Below are 20,353 nucleotides of genomic sequence, written 5' to 3' on the forward strand. Positions count from 1 at the left end.
GCTTCTCACCTTTTGAACTACTGTTTGGCCATGAAGTAAGAGGACCCCTTAAGTTACTCAAGGAATGCTGGCTGTCGGAGGAAGATGACGTCAACCTGCTGGAGTATGTGATGAAGTTCAAAGAATGGCTGTCCACTGCTTTACAGCTGGCGAGAGAGAATTTAGGAGCTGCTCAGGAGAAGATGAAGACTTGGTATGATAAGAAGTCCAGGTTACGCCACTTTCAGCCAGGAGATCAGGTTTTGATTCTGCTACCAGTTCATGGGCAACCTCTTCAAGCCAAGTTTAGTGGCCCTTATTTCGTGGAGAAGAAACTCAGTGATGTCAACTATGTCATCGCCACACCAGATCGTAGAAAGAACAAGCAACTATGTCACATCAACATGCTAAAGTTATATCACAGGCGGGACGAAAATAATCCAGTCTGCACTGTAGCTGTTCCACCCGAGTCTGCAAGTGAAGCTCTCCCATGCAGTATGAGCCTGAGTGATAGTTTGGGGAAGAATCCTGATATCATGAATGATCTCCAGACTAAGCTTTCTCATCTACCTCCCAAGGAAATGCAGGAGTTTTCGGCATTACTGCAGGAGTACCCGCAAGTGTTCCGTGCCACTCCAGGAAGAACTACTGTGTTGATGCATGATGTCGAGGTTGGAGACGCAAAGCCAATTAAACTGCCTCCTTACCGTGTGAACCCAGTGAAAGTTCCTCTCATCCAGAAGGAGCTTGGCTACCCGTTGGACCACAAGATGATTGAGCCCTGTCAGAGCGAGTGGAGTTCTCCTGTCACTCTAGTCCCTAAGCCAGGTGGGTCACAGCGGCTTTGCATTGACTACAGACGTGCTAATCAGATAACCAAAACAGACACTTACCCTCTCCCTCGTGTGGAAGATTGCATGGACAGGATCGGAAGGGCTAGGTACATGAGTGAGTTTGATTTGTTAAAGGGATACTGGCAAGTACCTATGACTGAACGTGCTAGGGAGATCTCATGTTTTGTAACATTAGGAAAGGCTTTTGCATGTTCTGTAATGCCATATACAGATTATTTTAGAGTGATAAGAAATTTCCTTTGTAAATTTCTTTTTTCTTTGTGGGGAGGTGTTACATAGCCTATGATTTCATCATCCTTTGTGTAATTTTAACGCACAGTATGCTGCATGTTTGATCACGAGCGTGTTCTGCCTCAGTCCCCCCCTTCTACCGTTATAGTAGAGTAAGTCGTTCTCTCTGTTGTCCAGAGCGGGATTGTGAACTCTATGTCCCCATGGCTTTCATTTGCGCGTCCTTCTTACAAGTTTTATCAAGCTCTGCTGGCCCCTATATAATGAGCTCAGTCTCTGCATCTTTGCCACTTAGATCTGCTCCTCATTTTGTTCACATCTCTGTCCTCCCCTGTACAGATATTATTATTGTGAGTGCTCAAGAAATCTCCAAACATCTAGCAGCTGTGTGTAATTTGAGTATAACTGATATTGCATTTTTTCCTTGTACTGTATAGCATAAGGTGTTGATTTGTAGGCCTAGTGAGTTCTTTTTGTAATTTATGTAAAGTTTTACTATCAGCCATTTTTGATAATAGTTTGTATCTGTAATAATTTATCTGGCATTCACTGAGTATTATCTGGTATCTCATTTTATCAGGGCTGACTTAGATAAATTTACTCTTGCTAATTTCGTGTTAATAGAGGCTATTGCAGTTAACCATATATTTAACCTGTTTATTTGCCATTACATTATCCTTATGAGTCCTGAATGTTTTGTTGTTAGTTTGAGCATTAAACTTTAACTTGTAATTTTACTTAACTCTTTTGTTTTGAACCTGGAACTTTACGGGACAGTAGTGACTCTTCGTATTCTCACTTAAAGTGTACATTATCTTTCTCTGTTCCGTAACAATATATCTATATATATATATAAATATATATATATATATATATATATATATATATATATATATATATAAGAAGTCTCTGTGGTACAGTGGTACAGTGTGCGTTTCGTACACGGGTGAACCAGGGTTCGCGCCCCGCCAGGGTAATAAACTTTGGGAGTGTTCATCCGGCCACATATTGCATTGGCGGACACACGAGGTGCTGTGGTTGAACCAGTGTCGCTTACTATGAAGTATGCTTGCACCCAGTCGGCTTGTGCGGGCCGATTACACTTGATTCACAGACTACACACACATCCAAAGCCACTCCAACACTACAATTACACTTACAAGCACTTCTCATCCTACATACAATCTCTACCAGACAGCCTAATCCACTTGGTAGAGATACATTGGCTGTATCGTCCCGACTTCGGTCGGGATAGGCCGGTCCTGCAGTGGATACTCAAACGGCTGATGATGATGATGTTGATATATATATATATATATATATCCATCATCCAACCATGTGTTGCCCCACGGGAAGCGTAGGAACCCGGGGGTAGGCAAGTTGGTCCTGACATTTGAGATGAAAGTGACCAGCCTCACTCATCCTTGAATGGCATTACATGAGCAATAAACCCCAACCACCCCTTGGATATACACCTACCCATGCTCAATCTGTCTGGAGCGACCCAATTACCCACTAAACCACCAGGTACCATAATCTTGGTTATATGGTTACTACCCAGCATTGTAAATGGTTTCTTGGTGTACAGGAAACCATTCGGATTGTCACTCAGTGTAGATTCACCCATAGACAGAGGGAAGAGGAAAGAATGAAGGAAAGAAAGACAGAAGAGGAAGGATGGAAAAAAGAAAGGAAGAGAGAAAAGAGCAGGCACCTGAGAGCAGCACTACATTGAGTAAGTGGATGATGAATAAGAAATAATCCATACACCAGATTACAGGTGTCCTCCTTTCATAAAACACCTGCAATAGTTGAACTTTAAAAGCAGTATGTTGAAGTTTGGAAGGAAACCACTCCGGGGAAGCGAGCTCCAAAGAGATTCAGTTCGGGGAATAAAATAATTTTTTTATGCAGAAGTTCTACGATATGGCTGTGTGACAGTCCAATCATAAGCACTACCAAATGCCCGTGTAGCGCGGGGGAAGGCGTGGAGAGGTGGCACAATGGATGTACCTTCGTCTGAGCATTTGCCATAAATGTATCTGTAAAGTAATGCAAGGGGGCAGCATTCCATCTTACTTGTAGAGGAGGTAGCTCATTTGTTGTAGTAGGGCTATTAATAATTCCAACACCTTTGTTCTGAATTTTGTCTAGTTTTAGTGTAACCTCTCCACATCCATTCTACAGAGATGAACAATAATCCAGATGAGTGTGCACATGACTTATATATTATAGCTAAGATATCAAATTATGAAACATTTACGTAAGGAAGAGGACAATTAGTTTTCGTACACCATTCTGTATTTTTTTTAAACACTACCAGAACACTTTCTTTCACATTAAATTTTGCCCTTTGTAATGTGGCGTACGGGGAAGAGGGAATTATGAGAAATAATCTGTAGGGAAAGCAAGTAGTGTAATACAAATTTATCAGTAAAGCATTTACAACAGAAATGATCTGTTTACCCTAATAGATGTGTCCTTCAGAAAATTCTCTGCCTCACCCAAAAAAACGTCAAAGGACAGAGTGTTCTCGTACTTTTTCTCAACATAGTCTCCCCTAAGTTCACTGCACTTGCTCCACCGACTTTCAAACACTGCTATCTCAATGCGGAAGAAGGCTGCATCTTGCGCCTCCAAATACCCCTCAAGAGCATGGATAACTTCATCATCACTCCAAAAACAGTGACCACGCAGGTGCTCAGTTTGGGAAGCAGTTAGAAGTCAGATGGAGCCAGGTGAGGAGGGTAAGAAGCATGAGGCAACAGTTCAAAGTCACAGCTGGTTACTTCAGCCACTGCCACTTATGTTGTGTGGAAAGGTGCATTGTCCTAGAGCAACAGCACGCCTGCTCAGAGCTTTCCTTCGTTTCTTTTTTATTGCTTCTGTCAACTGTTGCAATTCCAATGCGAAACAGGCCCAATGATGGCCTGACCCTTTTTTAAAGGGTCAACAATGCGAACTCTGTCAGTGTCCAAAACATTAGGCCATCATCTTGCTGACAGATGCCACTTGCTTTAATTTTGGGGGGAGGAGGAGAAACGTGGTGTTTCCATTTCTTGTTTTGACTCTTTGATTTCATGTCCCAATTGGTGAACCCATGTCTCATCTTGGTTCACAAATCTCCAGAAGACATTAAATAAATCAGCCTGGAAATGAGCCAAAAGCGTCCTTGAAGTGTCCAGTCTGGTCAGCTTCTGGTCAGGTGTTAACATTCTGGGCACCCATCTTGCAGACAGCTTGCTCATACTCAAGATGTTAGTCAAAACAGTGTGCACTGAACCAATGATGAAGCCCATGGTGTCGTCTATCTGTTACACAGACAAATGTCTGTGGATTCCATTTTCTCTCCTAGGCCTTGGTAGCTGGTTACACATCTTTCTGCCTCAAACATCAGAGAGCATCAAGCTGCCCTCTTTACACAACACACACATCCACATTATATCACATTGCCTTAACCCGCAGCGTCCCATCGACGTGAATTAACGCCCACACGTTTTGTCACTGCCAATCCCGTCGATGTACATAAATGCGAATCAATTGCAAGGTCCCTAATTTGCACAATTTTCAATTTTTGCAAGTGATTTTTGGTACGTATACACGGGACACCTTCCTCTACAAGATGGCAGGCAGGGACAATGCCTTACCCAGCATGACCTCCTCCCCCCCCTGCATGCCATTGTCTCAGCAATTCACCTGTTATCAGTGACCTGGCCAGTAAAGCAATGTCATGCCACGGTACGAAATTCAGGGCCAGAGTGATTCCCCAATCAATGACAATGTGGAGGACAAACTTTACATAAGATTAGAGGAAAAAACAGTCAGAAATGATGATCAGGTAATGTGGCAAAAAAAGGTCAGGTATGTTTTTTTTTTTTAATGCGAGGAAGAAAGAACCAAAGGCCATGAGCCCGCAGTAACAGTTCCCTCCAAGAAAAAAACAAAATACAATAGAGAGCCAAATTCAAGATCCGATCATTTTGAGATGCCTGGACACACTGCGTTTGAAAGACTGGAGATCATAGGCAGCAGGAAATACAGATAGAGGGAGACAGTTCCAGAGCTGACCTGTTGCATAAATGAAAGACTGGGAGTAACAGTTAACTCTTGCATTAGAGAGTTGGACAGAAAAGGGATGAGAGTTTCCTGCCAGACGGGTGCTACGTGCCCGTCGTAGAGGTGGAGGAATGCAAGCAGACAGTTCAGAGGAGCAGTGACCATTAAAGTAGCGATAGAAAAGAGATAAAGATGCAACAGTGTGACGAGGAGACAGAGGTTGAAGGGAGTCAGTAAGAGCAGGAGAGTTAATGAGACGAAAAGCCTTTGACTCCACCCTATTGAGAAGACCTGCATGCGGGGAGCCCCCCCACACACGAGAGCCGTACTCCACACAGGGGCGAACAAAACCCCTGTATAGAGTCAACAACTGTGCAGGGGCAAAGAAAGAGCGGAGTCGGCTTAGCACACCCAATCTCTTGGAAGCAGATTTTACAAGAGATGTAATATGATCTTTCCAAGATAAGTCCCGAGTAAATGAAACCCCAAGCATGTTCAGGGATGATGCAGGATTAAGCTGAATATTATTAAACATTAATGGGTATACCTGTGGAAGATTTTGTCGGGTTGATAGGTGTAAGAACTGAGTCTTAGATGCATTAAAGACAACCATATTATTTTTACCCCAGTCAGAGATACGAGCCAAGTCAGACATTAGGTGTGCCATAGCCTCATCCCATGTTTCTTGAAGTAACTGTTGAGATGGGCGTTGCGGGAACCGAATGGAAAGGTGAAGGGTGGAGTCATCACCGTATGAGTGGATAGGGTTAGATGTACAGTTTAGAAGAGCATTGATGAATAAAAGGAAGAGAGTTGGTGATAGGACAGAGCCCTGAGGAACACCACTGTTGATAGATCTAGGAGAAGAACGATGGCCGTCTACAACAGCGGCTATAGAACGACCAGAAAGGAAGCTAGCGATGAAGGCACAGATAGAAGGATAGAAACCGTTGGAGGGCAGTTTGGAAATTAAAGATTTATGCCAGACTCGATCGAAAGCCTTTGAGATGTCAAGTGCAATGGCAAAGCTTTCGCCAAAGTCCCGAAAGGAGGATGACCAGGAGTCTGAAAGGTAGGTGAGAAGATTGCCAGTGGAGCGTCCCTGACGATCGGAAAGAAGGTTGTGATAGGAAAGATGCCTTCAAATTTTTATATTAAGAATTGACTCGAAAACTTTTGAAATACAGGACGTTAAAGCAATTGGACGACAGTTGGAGGGTTGGGAGTGGTCACCCTTCTTTGGGACTGGCTGAATGAGAGCAAACTTCCAGCAAGAAGGAAAGGTACAAGTTGACAGACAAAGGCGAAAGAGTTTGCCTAGGCAGGGTGTAAGCACAGAAGCACAGTTCTTGAGAACAACAGGAGGGACCCCATCAGGCCTATATGCCTTGTTAGTACTGAGGCCAGTGATGGCAGAAAATACATCAACTGAAGAAATTTTAATGTCAGCCATGAGGAAGTCAGAGGGGATAAGTGATGGAGGAACAGCACCGGAATCGTCTAAGGTGGAATTGGAGGAGAAAGTCTGTGCAAAGAGATCTGCTTTATCAGTAGAAGAAATAGCTACAGAACCATCAGAGTAGAAAAGAGGAGGGAAGGATGATGAGGTAAAGTTGTTAGAAAGATTTTTGGCAAGGTGCCAGAAGGAGCGGGAAGAATTCGAGTTGGAGAGTTGAGAGCATTTAGTATGGATGAAATTATTTTTAGTAGAGCGAAGAACAGACTTAGCACGATTCCGGGCAGAAACATAAAGATGATGTGATTCAGGGGTGGGATGGCTCCGGTACCTTTTGTAGGCCTTCTCCTTGTTGCGGACAGCATTAGAACAAGCGTGATTAAACCAAGGCTTTCTTGCGTTAGTCAAAGGATATGAGAAAGGAATGTATGCTTCCATGCCTGAGAGAATAACCTCCGTAATGCGCAAGGCACACTCAGATGGCTCATGGCCATGGAAGCAATAATCATTCCAGGGAAAATCAAAGAAGTACTGCCTGAGGGCCTCCCAGTCCGCAGCTCCAAAATGCCACAGACGACGTTTCCCTGGAGGGTCCACAGGCCGTACCGGAGTGATAGAACAGGTTAAGGTAATAAGGTTGTGATCGGAGGAGCCCAACGAAGAGAAAAGATTAACAGAGTAGGCAGAAGGATTAGTTGTGAGGAAGAGGTCAAGTATGTTGGAGCTCTCTCCAAGGCGGTCAGGGATACGGGTAGGGTGCTGTACAAGCTGCTCTAGGTCATTAAGGATAGAAAAGATGTAGGCTTGTTCACCAGGTGGATCCGTGAAAGGAGAGGAGAGCCAAAGGTGGTGGTGAACATTGAAATCTCCAAGAATGGAGATTTCAGAGAAAGGAGAAATGGACAGAATGTGTTCCATCGTAGAAGTAAGATAGTCGATGAATTTTTGATAGTCAGTAGAATTAGGGGATAAGTAAACAGCACAGATATATTTAGTCAGAGAATGACAGGAAAGCCAAAGCCAGAGTGTGGAGAATTCAGATGAATCAAGTTCAGGAACACGAGAGCAAGATAAGTCGTTGCGTATGTATACACAACAGCCACCTTTGGCTTTGAAATGAATATAGAGAAAGTAGGAGGATACAGAAAAGGGTTTGCTGTCAGTTGCCTCAGACAGCTGAGTCTCCGTTAGAAAAAGAAGGTGAGGTTTAGATGAGGAGAGATGGTGCTCAACAGAGCGAAAGTTAGATGAAAGGCCGCGAATGTTGCAGAAATGAAGAAGAGAGTCAGACAGTGGTTCCAGGCACCTCAAGTCGTCACCGGGAGAGGGGCAGATGGCGGGGGCATTTATGGTCCCCCCCCCTGGGGACTCCGAGGCTTGATTAATCGATGCCATTTTTGGTGAATTTTGAATAGGAAGTGTAGTGTGTACTGTGCATGTAGTTTGGTGAAGACAGTTAGAGAAATTTGTACTGGAGAGCATGCTGGCCTACTCTCTGTGTAACTGAGACACTGAAAAAGCTCAGCAAAGGGGGATGGTCAGGAACTACTCCTGAGGGCTGATGAAACGGGAGCTCCAGCACTCCCTGTCATCAGCTTTCCATCCACCTCGGGAGTACTGCCCTGCTCGACTGGTGCTACAGTCTACTGAGTGAAACAATGCTTATATTGCCTATATAACTGAAAACCAATATACTCTCGTACTACATATAAATTCGTACCAAGTAAATAAATAAATACCGTTTATGAGTGGTGTGAAATAGTTACCCTCCCATAGAACTCGTTTTCTTTGGTGCCAGCCTGTTAGAAAACCCAGTCAGGTAAGGAGGTACTGTTACCTGGATCGAGTATTTTAAACCTCAGGTGAGCAATTTCTCTATGAATTTTTGATGTTTCTCACCAAAAGCGGAGGTTTGAGCAAAAAAAAAAAAAATTCTAAAAATGGTCGGGATTGGGGGGAGTCAGTGGTGGAACAGTGGTCGGGATGAGGTGGGTTAAACCAGCTATCCTCTCTCCATAAAACACCAATCTTGTCATTACATTTCATACACATTTCACAACACATCCCTGCTTTCCCCTCCATAAAAAGAACCATGGCTGGTGCTATACTGGGAATTAGTGCGGTGGTTTCTCGGGTGACCACAACTGGCAGGGCTGGGTCATTTGCACAGGGCCCTCCCGGTCGTCATCAAGCAACTGTGCCACCTCCAGTGTTGCGGCGCCCTAAATCTGATCGTCAGTGCAGTAAAATTTTCTTTTGCAATATTAGGGGACTTCACTCCAGCATCAACTCTGTTCAAAATTTCCTCCTGTTTGAATCCCCTGACCTGCTATTTTTGACAGAGACACAAGTAAGCTCCACCCCTGATTTAGCTAGACTAAATTTTCCTGGTTAAATCATGATACAAAATTTCGGACCCAAAGGAGGTGTATCTTGCCTAGCTAAATCAGAAATTGCCCTGGAGGAGATTACTAATTTAATTGTCCTTCTTTCGACTATTCCATATACAAATTAAATTCTTTGGGCAAAATTAAGTATTTCTGTTGTGTTCATCGTTCCCCTAATGCCCCTCCAGAGCCGAGTTTATTTGATTCTCTATCTTCACAACTAAGTGTCCTCAGCATTAATACTGCATCAGAAATTACTATTCTGGGTGATTTTAATGTCCATAATGTTGAATGGCTCACTTATTCACCCAGAACTGATGACTCTGGTCTTGAATGTGAGCTATTTGCAGACTCATTTAATCTCACCCAGTTAGTCAGTCAACCCACCCATGTACCGGACAACCCCAATCAAAATCCCCCCCTACTGGACATGTTTCTAACAACCAATTCAGATAATTATAGTATCGAAGTGAAGTCCCCCCTCGGATCATTGTCTGATTCAAGCCACCAGTTTAACACCTATCACACCCTCCTGCTCTGAACAGGTCGTGGTGACTAAATGGCACTACGACAGGGCAGACTGGGAAGGACTCCATAATTTTTTCATGGATGTTCCTTGGACCTCCTTTTTCTCCCAAGATGCAAATTCCACATTGGGCCACATACAGGATTTCATTAAAGTTGGCATGGAAACATTCATTCCCCATCATAGTTACAGGAAAAGATGTAATTCTCCTAATTGGCTTGACCACAATTGTGCTAGAGTAACAGAACATAAAACAATAGCCTATAACACTTATACAAGGAAAAAACCAAAGAAGCCTTTAATTATTACAGAAACATCAGAAACCATGCTAAAACTATCATCAATCCTTCTAAATCAAACTTTCTGCATAGACAGGCTAACAAACTACTAAACAACCCAAATGATAACAAAATATTCTGGTCAACCCTTAATTCATTCAAAACTAACTTCACTACCTCCTCTTCCATTCCACCTTTACAGTCCCCAATGGAAATCTAGTAAGTGACCCACGTGGAAAAGCCAACCTTCTTGTTGACATTTTTTTCTACAAACTCAACCCTAAATACAGAAAATTACAATATTCCTGTACTTGATTTTGATTCCCCTCAAATACCTCCTTTCATGATTCACACCGGATACGTACAAGCTGTATTCCAGAATCTCTCAGCAGACAAAGCTACTGGTCCAGATGAAATTCCATCAATAGTACTTAAAAATTGCTCTTCAGTGTTGTCTCCCGTATTGGCAAAATTTTTCCGCTTATGCATCCGTATCTCAAGTTTTGCAGCCTCTTGGAAAGAAGCAAATTTCCATCCTGTTCCTAAAAAAGGGGCAACTTCTGATCCATCAAACTATAGACCAATTGCAATAACTTCCATTCTCGGCAAAGTTTTTGAGACGCTAATTAACAAACACATAATCAAGCATCTAGAAATCAATAAGTTAATCAATGATCGGCAGTGTGGATTTAGACATGAACATTCAACTGTAAACATTCTTTGCCCTCTTACCCATCAGATTAACAAAACAATAGACCAACACGGTGAAACACACACAATAGCACTAGATATATCAAAAGTATTTGACAGAGTATGGCACCGGGCCTTATTGTCTAAGATGTCACACTATGGCCTTGCATCACTTGTTCCTCTAATTTCTTCTTACCTTCATAATAGAAAAATACGGGTCATGGTAGATGGAATTTATTCTCAGTTTCATTCCATAAATGCTGGCGTACTTCAGTGATCAGTTTTGGCGCCAACCCTCTTTCTCATTCATACAAATGACCTCCTATCTGTCACGCACAACCCAATACACTTTTATGCTGATAACTCGACCCTTCATAGTTCTTTCACATTTAGTACCTCCTTTACACAATTTGATATTATAAATTCATAAATAAACACAGCAATTTTCTGAACCAGGACCTTTCTAAAATTAATCAATGGGGACAAACAAATCTGGTCTCACTTAATGCTCAGAAAACTAAATAATTTCTTCAACAGAAAGAATCCCTCAGACTCTCACATAATTTTAAATGATGTCAATATTCCCATATCCACTACAATTGATATCCTAGGGTTACTCTAAACCCCAACCTAAGCTGGACAACTTATGTTAAATCCCTTGCTAAAAATGCTTCCAAATAATTGGGACTTATGTACAGAGTTCGTGAGTTCTTCACTGACGAGCAGATGTCCACAATATACACAAAAGTCATGTGTGTTCTCGGATCGAATACTGTTCACCACTGTGGAGTGGATGTGGAGTGGTTGCACTGAGGCAGTTGGACAAAATTCAAAATAAAGCCATTAGATTAATCAATAATCCTGCCATCACGCAAGACCTTCCTCCATTATCAGTATGCAGAGATGTTGCTTCTTTAGCATTATTTTATAGATATTTTTACTGTAAGTGTTCAGACGAAACTGGCCTCAATTGTTCCTCCCCTTCATATTTTCTCCCGAAATACTCGGGCAGCTGGGAGTGCCCATGAATTCACACTCTCTCCCCCGCAATGCAGAACCTCTGCTTATCAAAATTCATTTATCCCCAGAACTAGTACTCTCTGGAATTCGCTTCCTGGGAGTTGTTTCCCACAAACATTTAAACCACTTCAATTCAAATCCAGTTGTTATATATATTTTATGAATGGAGGATGCCTTTTGGCAAATGGACTTATTATTTTCCCCTTTGTTTTTCCTTCCTCCATTCATTATCTATTTAAAGAAAAAAATCAAGACCATGAATGCTCTCCACTTGATCATCTGTGGTCGATGAATTGGAGCGTCCCGACTAGGGGTCACCTTCGGTACTCTCCTTGGCCCACTTGAAATCAGAAGCCTATTTCCTTATGGAGGAATACAAGGAGAGTCCTCACCAAGTGTGTCTCCTATGTCTTCATGGATATCACTAAGGGTCATATCCATATTTTTGCAGACACCTGATCACAGTATGGGTTTCTTGACCATTTTTGGATTCTGCTCTAAACTACTAAATTTCAAGGGCCTCATCACCAAACAGATAAAGACAAAGATCTTAGTTCATGTGTATAGTCATATGAGGCTTTGTAGCATACAGTCTTGTCCAAAAGTTGTGACTGCTCTCCTTGTTTCTGGGCGAGCCCAAGAACTTTCGAAGGACCCACGAATACTAGTGACGTTCTAAGGATACTGGTGTGTATTGTTGGCATTATACATAGCTTATAAATGATGACCCATGTGCCTACCCAGGACTTCCACACATAAGTTTTATTGGCATATCATGAAATGCCTAACACGATTGAATATCCCAGGAGTACTGCAAATTCTTTCTCAGGCAACCTGAATCCGTGGCAGCAAATCCTCCTCCCTCCCAACTGGTTCCTCATACACTAAGCTTTCATGTGACCCCACAAGAAGAAGTGTACTAGTCTCAGATCCGGAGAATGTGCTGGCCATGGAATGGGATCCCCATGCCCAGTCCATCATCTATGAATGGTTGCATCTAAATACTCGTAAGTACATAGAATTGTACCATTATGGGGAGGGACTCCATCATGCATTAACCACATTCTTCGGCATGTGGGTATAGGTATATCCATTAGTTCTGGTAAACTGTGCTGTAGAAGATGTAAATACCGATCTCCTGTAAGACGACTATGGAGTACATGAGGATGTAGCAATCACCAATCACCCCACACCAAACACTGACAGCAAACCATGTTGATATCCTGTATACATTGTCACATGCAGATTTTCCTCGTCCTAGATATGCGCATTATGAGTGTTAAAGACACCTGCCCTGGTGAAAGTGGAGTCATCTGTGTGCCTCACAGTACTACCAAACCATTTTGGGATACCTGATTTATAAACCACTGACAGATTTCAAGTAGTCTTGGATAATCATTAGAATTCAAAACCTGCAGACTCTGAAAATAATATGGATAGAGTACTTGTTCATTTAATACTCTCCAGATTGATGAGTGACTAAACTCTGATGAGTTTGCAATTGCACTAGTAGGATTAGCTACAACACTTCTTCATTGTCTGGCCCCTCAGTTGTGTGTCTATGAGAGCAAACGTATGATGTTGCTGAAATTACATAAGATAACGTACTGCACACAGTCTCTGTTCTTCACGACTATTTCTATGAGTAGCACCTTATGCCAGCTGCATATCTGCCAGCTCTGGGAAGGTGAACCTCATCATGTATACCTGCACTATAAGTAAAGAGAACGGCAGTTTACAACATCCAAGGGAACATGCCAAGCACATTCCGAGAATTAAGGAAAAGAGTAATTGGGAATGATGACGTATGGAATTTTGTGATCCAACCCCCTGATTTCCCATACAGGAGGGAAAATAATGCGCAGCACACAGTCATCTTAAGCCCCGTACACACTAAAATACACAGTCGCGCAACATGGTCTCTAGACTGTCTCGCATCTGTCTCAGAAAAATCTAAATTTGTTTCACAACAGTTGCTAGACACTGTCTCTGGGTCACGTACACATCAAGATACTTCATCCAGCAAAAGTCGCAAGACAATGTCACTAGATTGTTGCGCAACTGTCTCAGGAAAATCTAAATCTGTCGCTGGACAGTCGAACGACAGTCCAGAGACAAGATTTCGGTTGTATTTTGTCTCCCAGTAGATATGGGAGACAAGATACAAGTTGCTCGGTGCGAAGGGATTTGGCAACAGATGACAGTTTTTTTTTTTCCTTTTTTTTAAAGGTTCGCATTTACAAATTCACACCTCCTGCTATGAGGCGTCAGTATTCACATATTTTTACATTATTTATGCATAACAGTTGTACATATTGAATAATTATGTGTATATGGTTCTATTCTACATAATTATAGAGTATATTTATATACTGTAACTTTGCACAAAAGCTATACATCATCGTTGAATGATTATACTGTATATATGGGTCTGTCCTAATAACAATTATGGTATATTTACACGTTTTACATACATCGTTGAAAAGTTATGTGTACATATATGGTTCAGTCATGACATAATTATTAGCTATAATGATTCCACTGTTAGTTCTGGAAAAATCGCTGGACTGTCTCTCGATTGTCTAGCAACAGTTCAGCGAGAAAGTAGCAGAAATGTCTAGCAACCATCTCGCAACAGTCTCTTGACAATCCAAAGTTGCCTTGTCTCCAAAGTGTCTCTGGACTGTCGCCTGTCTGTAGCTGGATTGTCTCGCAACAGTCGAGATACATAGTCGCTCGACTGTCTCTAGACTTTGTATCTCGGTGTGTACAAGGCTTAAAGACATTAGTCTGCCTATTGAAAGCACAACTAATATGGGTGATACCAGGGGCACGAACGTAAGTACCGGTAACAGTATTGTATGCTACTGTATTATTATAGGCCTTCTATTTTATCAAGGCAATTTGGTCGGAACTGCCTGAGACCTCATACTGCTAGCTTAGTTGCCACATTGCCGCCACACATGCTCCTCTCTCTCTCTCTCTCTCTCTCTCTCTCTCTCTCTCTCTCTCATATTTATATTAACTACTTCTAATTTTATTTTCTTTATTTTTCTCTTGTTTTGACTTCCTTTGGCTTGACTATGGAGAATGAGAGAGCAGGTTGATGGACAAGCTTCCATGGCGGGAGACTGACCAAGTATGACCCACACACGCATGGCTATCCCTCATGTCACTCCACATGACAACGTCGTAAAATCGATGCTGACAAGTCTGATGGGATTTATACTATGTTACTGTTTTTATCCTCAAAATGCGAGTATTTCATGAAAATGATACAGCTTTTTTATTGAATTACATCTATACAGAGTATTTAAAAATCATTTATAAGTAGCTACTAGCTTAAAATAGGAGGGAGAGAGAGAGAGAGAGAGAGAGAGAGAGAGAGAGAGAGAGAGAGGTTAGCAGGAATAATTACATGTATGTGGTGGCATTGATGTGGCACCTGAGCTAGTGGTGTGAGGTCTCAGGTGGTCCCGCCCAAACTGCCTTGATAAAATAGAATGCCTATAACACATTACATGATACTCTGCTTATTGGCAAGTATCCAACACAGTTATGGGAGGATACTGAATATGACTATTTTTATAAATAGCTAACTCTGCACAATGCAGTTCGCTTACCCAATGAACATTTAGGCAGGCTTTCCATACTGTTACCGCCAGCCCAGGTGTAGCGATTCACCCTCTTCCAGCCAACCTGTGAATGTGGCAGTGCTGCAGTCTTGGTCACCACAGTTGTCTGTTTATTATTGCTCTAATGCTCAAGACTTACTTTCATCTGTATAACTAAAGTAATATCCAAGGGCAATAAGACTACCAGGTCTTCTCACCCAGTGGTACTACAGTACATAGATGTGGTGACGTCACGGCATAGTGGACTGTCATCTCCCATTTTTCTCTCCTCTCCCACCACTCCCCCCCCCCAGCCTCTGACCCAGTCACCTCTCTTGTGACAGCTATGGGAGAGAGGCAGAGGCGGACATACCGTGACTCCAAGTTTTTTTTTTTTTTTTTTAATATGTTCAGTACCTTGTCGGCTCTTATTACTTTGTTCTGGTTACCATCAGATGAATTTACCCAGATTAGAAAGAAGCTGTGGCAGTGAAAGGGGTTGTGGAGTTTGCTAAAGTATAATGAAAATTATGTAATGGTGATGAAGAGTTAATGTAACTTTATATGCTCTCACCATACTTTCATCTCCCTTCAGTTCCTTGTACAATCATGCATTCCATGCTTTACTATAATTAACTGGAGCATGGAAGCTGAAGTTAGGGTATATAATTTGCCTCATTAAACAGAGACCTGGGAGAAAGGGGAAGAGACGGGAGTGAAAGGGGGTGGAAAAGTGGGGGGGGGGGAAATAGTTGCCAAACACTTCCAGAATACTGAACACCCCAAATCAATTTAATCCTACTGTATGCAAATACCTATTAGTAAGCACATCAGTTCGAACAGTAAAGGTGATTGCTAAGCTTATCATTTAAAATTGTCTTGACATGGGCATGAGATGAAACAATTATTGTGAAGAAATATGATCATTAGAAACTCACTTGACCAGTTACTATTTGTTTTGCCAAATTTGGCTAAATGAACGCATGATCAAGTGATTTTTCATTATGTATAAATGTTATACTCCACAAATATAAACATGCACAGTAATGCACAATAATGCTATCACAGAAAATAAGATGAAACAATTTGTCACTTTATCACTGTCTGGCAGCCTCTTCTAAGGTATGTCCACGCCCTGACGGTGTGCGCGAGCTGGACACAAATTTGCCCTGTGGCGGGGGGGACACAGCCTGGCCGAACTATGAGGTGGTACTACTACTCTGCGACCAGGTTGTGTTAGGAAGAATACTGCCACCGTATTCCCTGCGTGTCGTAAAAGGCGACTAAAAAGGGCGGGGTGAGGGGACTAGGGACCCCCTCCTCTGTTTTTTAGTTCCTAAAAAGAGACAGGCCAGAGAAAGGGATGGGGGATGGAGTTATCCCCGTACCCTGAAGATTGGGTCTATGAATGTGCGTGGATGTAGTACGATTGAGGCTAAAAGGGAGGAGATTGGGAGAATGTTTGTGAGAAGAAAGTTGGATGTGTTAGCTTTGAGTGAAACGAAGATGAAAGGGAAGGGGGAATCTATGTTTGGAAGTGTGAATGGAAGATTATCAGGTGTTGATAGAGGAAGGGCAAGAGAAGGTGTGGCCTTGTTAGTAAGTCCGGAAGTACAGCAATGTGTGATTGAATGGAAGGAGGCGTCATCGAGACTGATGTGGGTGAAAGCAAAATTTGAACGTGAGTTGTGGGTGTTTGTGAGTGCATATGGGCCGGGTAGTGAAAGGGATGAACAAGAGAGGGAGTCCTTCTGGAATGATGTTGATGAGTGTCTGCAGAGTTTTGGAGCGAATATGAATGTGGTAATGATGGGAGATCTGAATGCTAGAGTGGGAAATGTAGCAGTTGAAGGCGTAGTTGGTATGCATGGTGTGCCTGGAAGAAATGAAAATGGGGAACGAATGATAGCGATGTGTGTTGAGCGAGAGATGGTGATTGGGAATACGCTGTTTGAGAAGAAAGATATTTATAAGTATACATGGGTGAGACAGGAGGGTGGAAGGGTTGTTGATAGAGCTTTGATGGATTATGTGGTTGTGTCTAGGAATGTAATAGGAAGATTGTTGGATGTGAGAGTTCTGAGAGGGGAGGGTGGAGGTATGTCTGACCACTACCTGGTGGAGGGAAAGTTAAGAGTAGGTAAGAGATGGGTGAGAGCTAGGAGGGTTAGGTGTGGCAGGGAGGTTTTGAAAGTGAGTGAGTTGGATAAAAGAGAGAAAAAGATAGAGTATCAGGAGAAATTGAAAGATGAGTGGAACGCAGTGAAAAATCGGGAAAATGGCAGCGTGGAGGAGGAATGGCAGTTGTTTAAGAGTGCTGTGGTGGGGCATGCAGAAGAGGTGTGTGGTGTGAGACGTGTGGGTGGTGGTGTAAGAAAAGGAAGTGAATGGTGGTGCGAGGAAGTAAGTATGGCTGTGGCTAAGAAGAGACGTGCATATGAAGTGTGGCTGCAGAGGAAGGATGAGATGTCATATGAAAGGTATAAGGAAAAGAGGAATAGAGCGAGAAGGGCTGTGCGTGATGCTAAAGTAGCAGCAGATGAGAGGTGGGGTAGGCGGCTGACAGAGAATTTTCAACAGAATAAGAAAATGTTTTGGAAGGAGGTGAAAAGGGTGCGAAAGGGAGAATCTGGGAAGGAAGAACGAGTAAAAGCAGAGGATGGAAGGATGTTAATTGAGATGGATGCAGTAAGGAAGAGATGGGCAGAGTATTTTGAAAGATTGTTAAATGTAGAGGAGGAAAGGGTGGCTGAGACTGTGGCGGATGGAAGGGTGCAAGGAATAAATGTGTTGGGAGAGTTGAATGATTCTTTGATCACGAAGGAGGAAGTGAAGAAGGCAGTAAAGGAGATGAAAACAGGGAAAGCTGCAGGTATGGATGGGTGTGCTGTGGAATGCCTGAAAGGTGGTGGAATGACTATTTTTGACTGGTTAGTAAGATTGTTGAATGTGTGCTTTGAGAAAGGTATGGTGCCAATTGACTGGGCAAGTGCTTGTGTGGTCCCGTTGTATAAAGGCAAGGGTGATAAGTATGAATGTACTAGCTTTAGGGGTATAAGTCTGTTGAGTGTTGTAGGTAAGGTGTATGGTAGAGTGTTAATTATGAGAGTTAGAGAGGGTACAGAGGGAGTGATTAGTGATGAGCAATGTGGCTTTAGGAGAGGGAGGGGATGCGTTGATCAGGTGTTTGCTGTGAGACAAGTGTGTGAAAAGTATTTAGCAAAAGGCAAGGATGTGTTTTGGGCATTTATGGATTTAGAGAAAGCGTATGACAGAATTGATAGGGAGGCTTTTGGACTGTTTTAAGATTGTATGGACTTGATGGTAGGTTACTAAAAGGGGTGAAAAGCTTTTATGTAAATAGTAGAGCGTGTGTAAGAGTGGGAAATGCTGTGAGTGATTGGTTTCCCTTGAAAGTGGGGCTGCGACAGAGATGTGTGATTTCGCCTTGGTTGTTTAATATTTACATGGATGGTGTTGTAAGGGAGGTGAATGCAAGGGTTTTAGGTGGAAGTCTGAGTCTGGTAAATGTTGATGGTGGAGAGTGGAATCTGAAGCAGCTGCTGTTTGCAGATGATACTGCACTGGTGACTGATTCAGAGGAGAGATTGAGACAGTTGGTAGAGGAGTTTGGAAGGGTGTGTGAAAGGAGGAAATTGAAAGTAAATGAGAATAAGAGTAAAGTGATGAAGTGTACGAGGTTGATAGATGGTAGGGGGATGAATATAGTTTTGAATGGTGAGTTGCTTGAGGAGGTAGATTGTTTTAAATATCTAGGGTCACATGTTGCTGTGGATGGAAGAATAGATGCAGAAGTGAAGTTTAGAATAAATGAAGTAGGAAAGGTGCTGGGAGGAATGAAAAAAGTGTTTACATGTCGTTCGCTTAGAATGGATGTAAAGAGAAGGCTGTATGAGGGTGTTGTGGTGCCAACTGCATTATATGGGGCTGAAACATGGAATATGGGTGTAGCAGAGAGGAAAAGTTTGAATGTAATGGAGATGAGGTGTCTGAGGAGTATATGTGGAGTGACGCGTATGGATCGGGTGCGAAATGATGAAGTGCGAAGGAAAACTGGAGTTGTTCGGGAGATGGCTGGTAGAGTTGAGCAGAGGGTGTTGCGATGGTTTGGGCATATGGAGAGAATGGATAATGAGCGATTGGTGAAAAAGATAACTAGATCTGATGTGAGAGGTGTAAGGATGAGAGGAAGACCACGAATAGGATGGATGGACAGTGTGAAGAGAGCGCTGGATGCGAGAGGGATGTCTGTTGAGCAAGGAAGAGTGGCTGTGCCTGACAGAAATAAATGGAGAGAAGTTGTGAATGAATAAGTGATGACGCAGCCCTGAGGGGATATTCTCCCGCATTTGGTCTGATCAGCTAGTCAAGTCAGGTGCGGGTAAGGGGATGGGTCTGTTATGATGTGGCAGGGGTAAACCAGTTCTGCTGTCGGGCCCTGCTGCAGATGTCACTGATTGCATTGCGCAGTTGACCCTTGTGCGGTGTGGTGCGGTGAGGATCTGTCCGTTCTCCCCTTTGGGGCTAAGATGTGAATGAATGTGTTTGAATGGATGAGTAAATGGAGAGTGTGTCGTCCTGTCTCGGCTACCTCCCTTTCCTTGGGGGAAGCAGCCTAGGTATATAGATAGATAGATAACAGACCTGGTAGCCTTATTGGCCTTGGTAATATCTACTGAAAGGGTTCGACTCTGACAACATGAATATATGATATATGAAAACAAATAATGCACTGTTTCCCTTATATTACACAGTCAGACGTCAGGCAAACACAGAAGTGCAGACGTGGCTCAACTCCACGATTTCCACTAAATCTGAACCCTTCAGATGTGCCAAGTGAGCCGAGTGGAAGCATTCATTTGTTACCAGGAATGAGACGTTGTTTCATAATGAGTGGCCGAATGCCAGTGTACAGTGAAGAAATAAAAGGGTAAGTGAAGTTCAGGGTGCAAGATGCACTGTATTACGCAACGGCGCGCACACACACACACACACACACACACACACACACACACACACACACACACACACACACACACACACACACACACCTCGTTAACATTAACTTTCCCTATCTGCTCCTGGAACATACTTCGATCTGTGATGGAGTGGTATTTTAGAATTGCTATAAGCAGTATATTGAGCTAAAAAAAATAATGGAGATGTTTTAGACACAAAGTATATGACTTGAAAAACTATTTTTTGACCCACCATCTCTGAGGATGGCCATTTAATGAGTAA

This window comes from Coenobita brevimanus, chromosome 33 (assembly GCF_032717465.1).
Source record: "Coenobita brevimanus isolate Jiangsu-jjx chromosome 33, ASM3271746v2, whole genome shotgun sequence".
In the NCBI taxonomy this organism is placed as follows: Eukaryota; Metazoa; Arthropoda; class Malacostraca; order Decapoda; family Coenobitidae; genus Coenobita; species Coenobita brevimanus.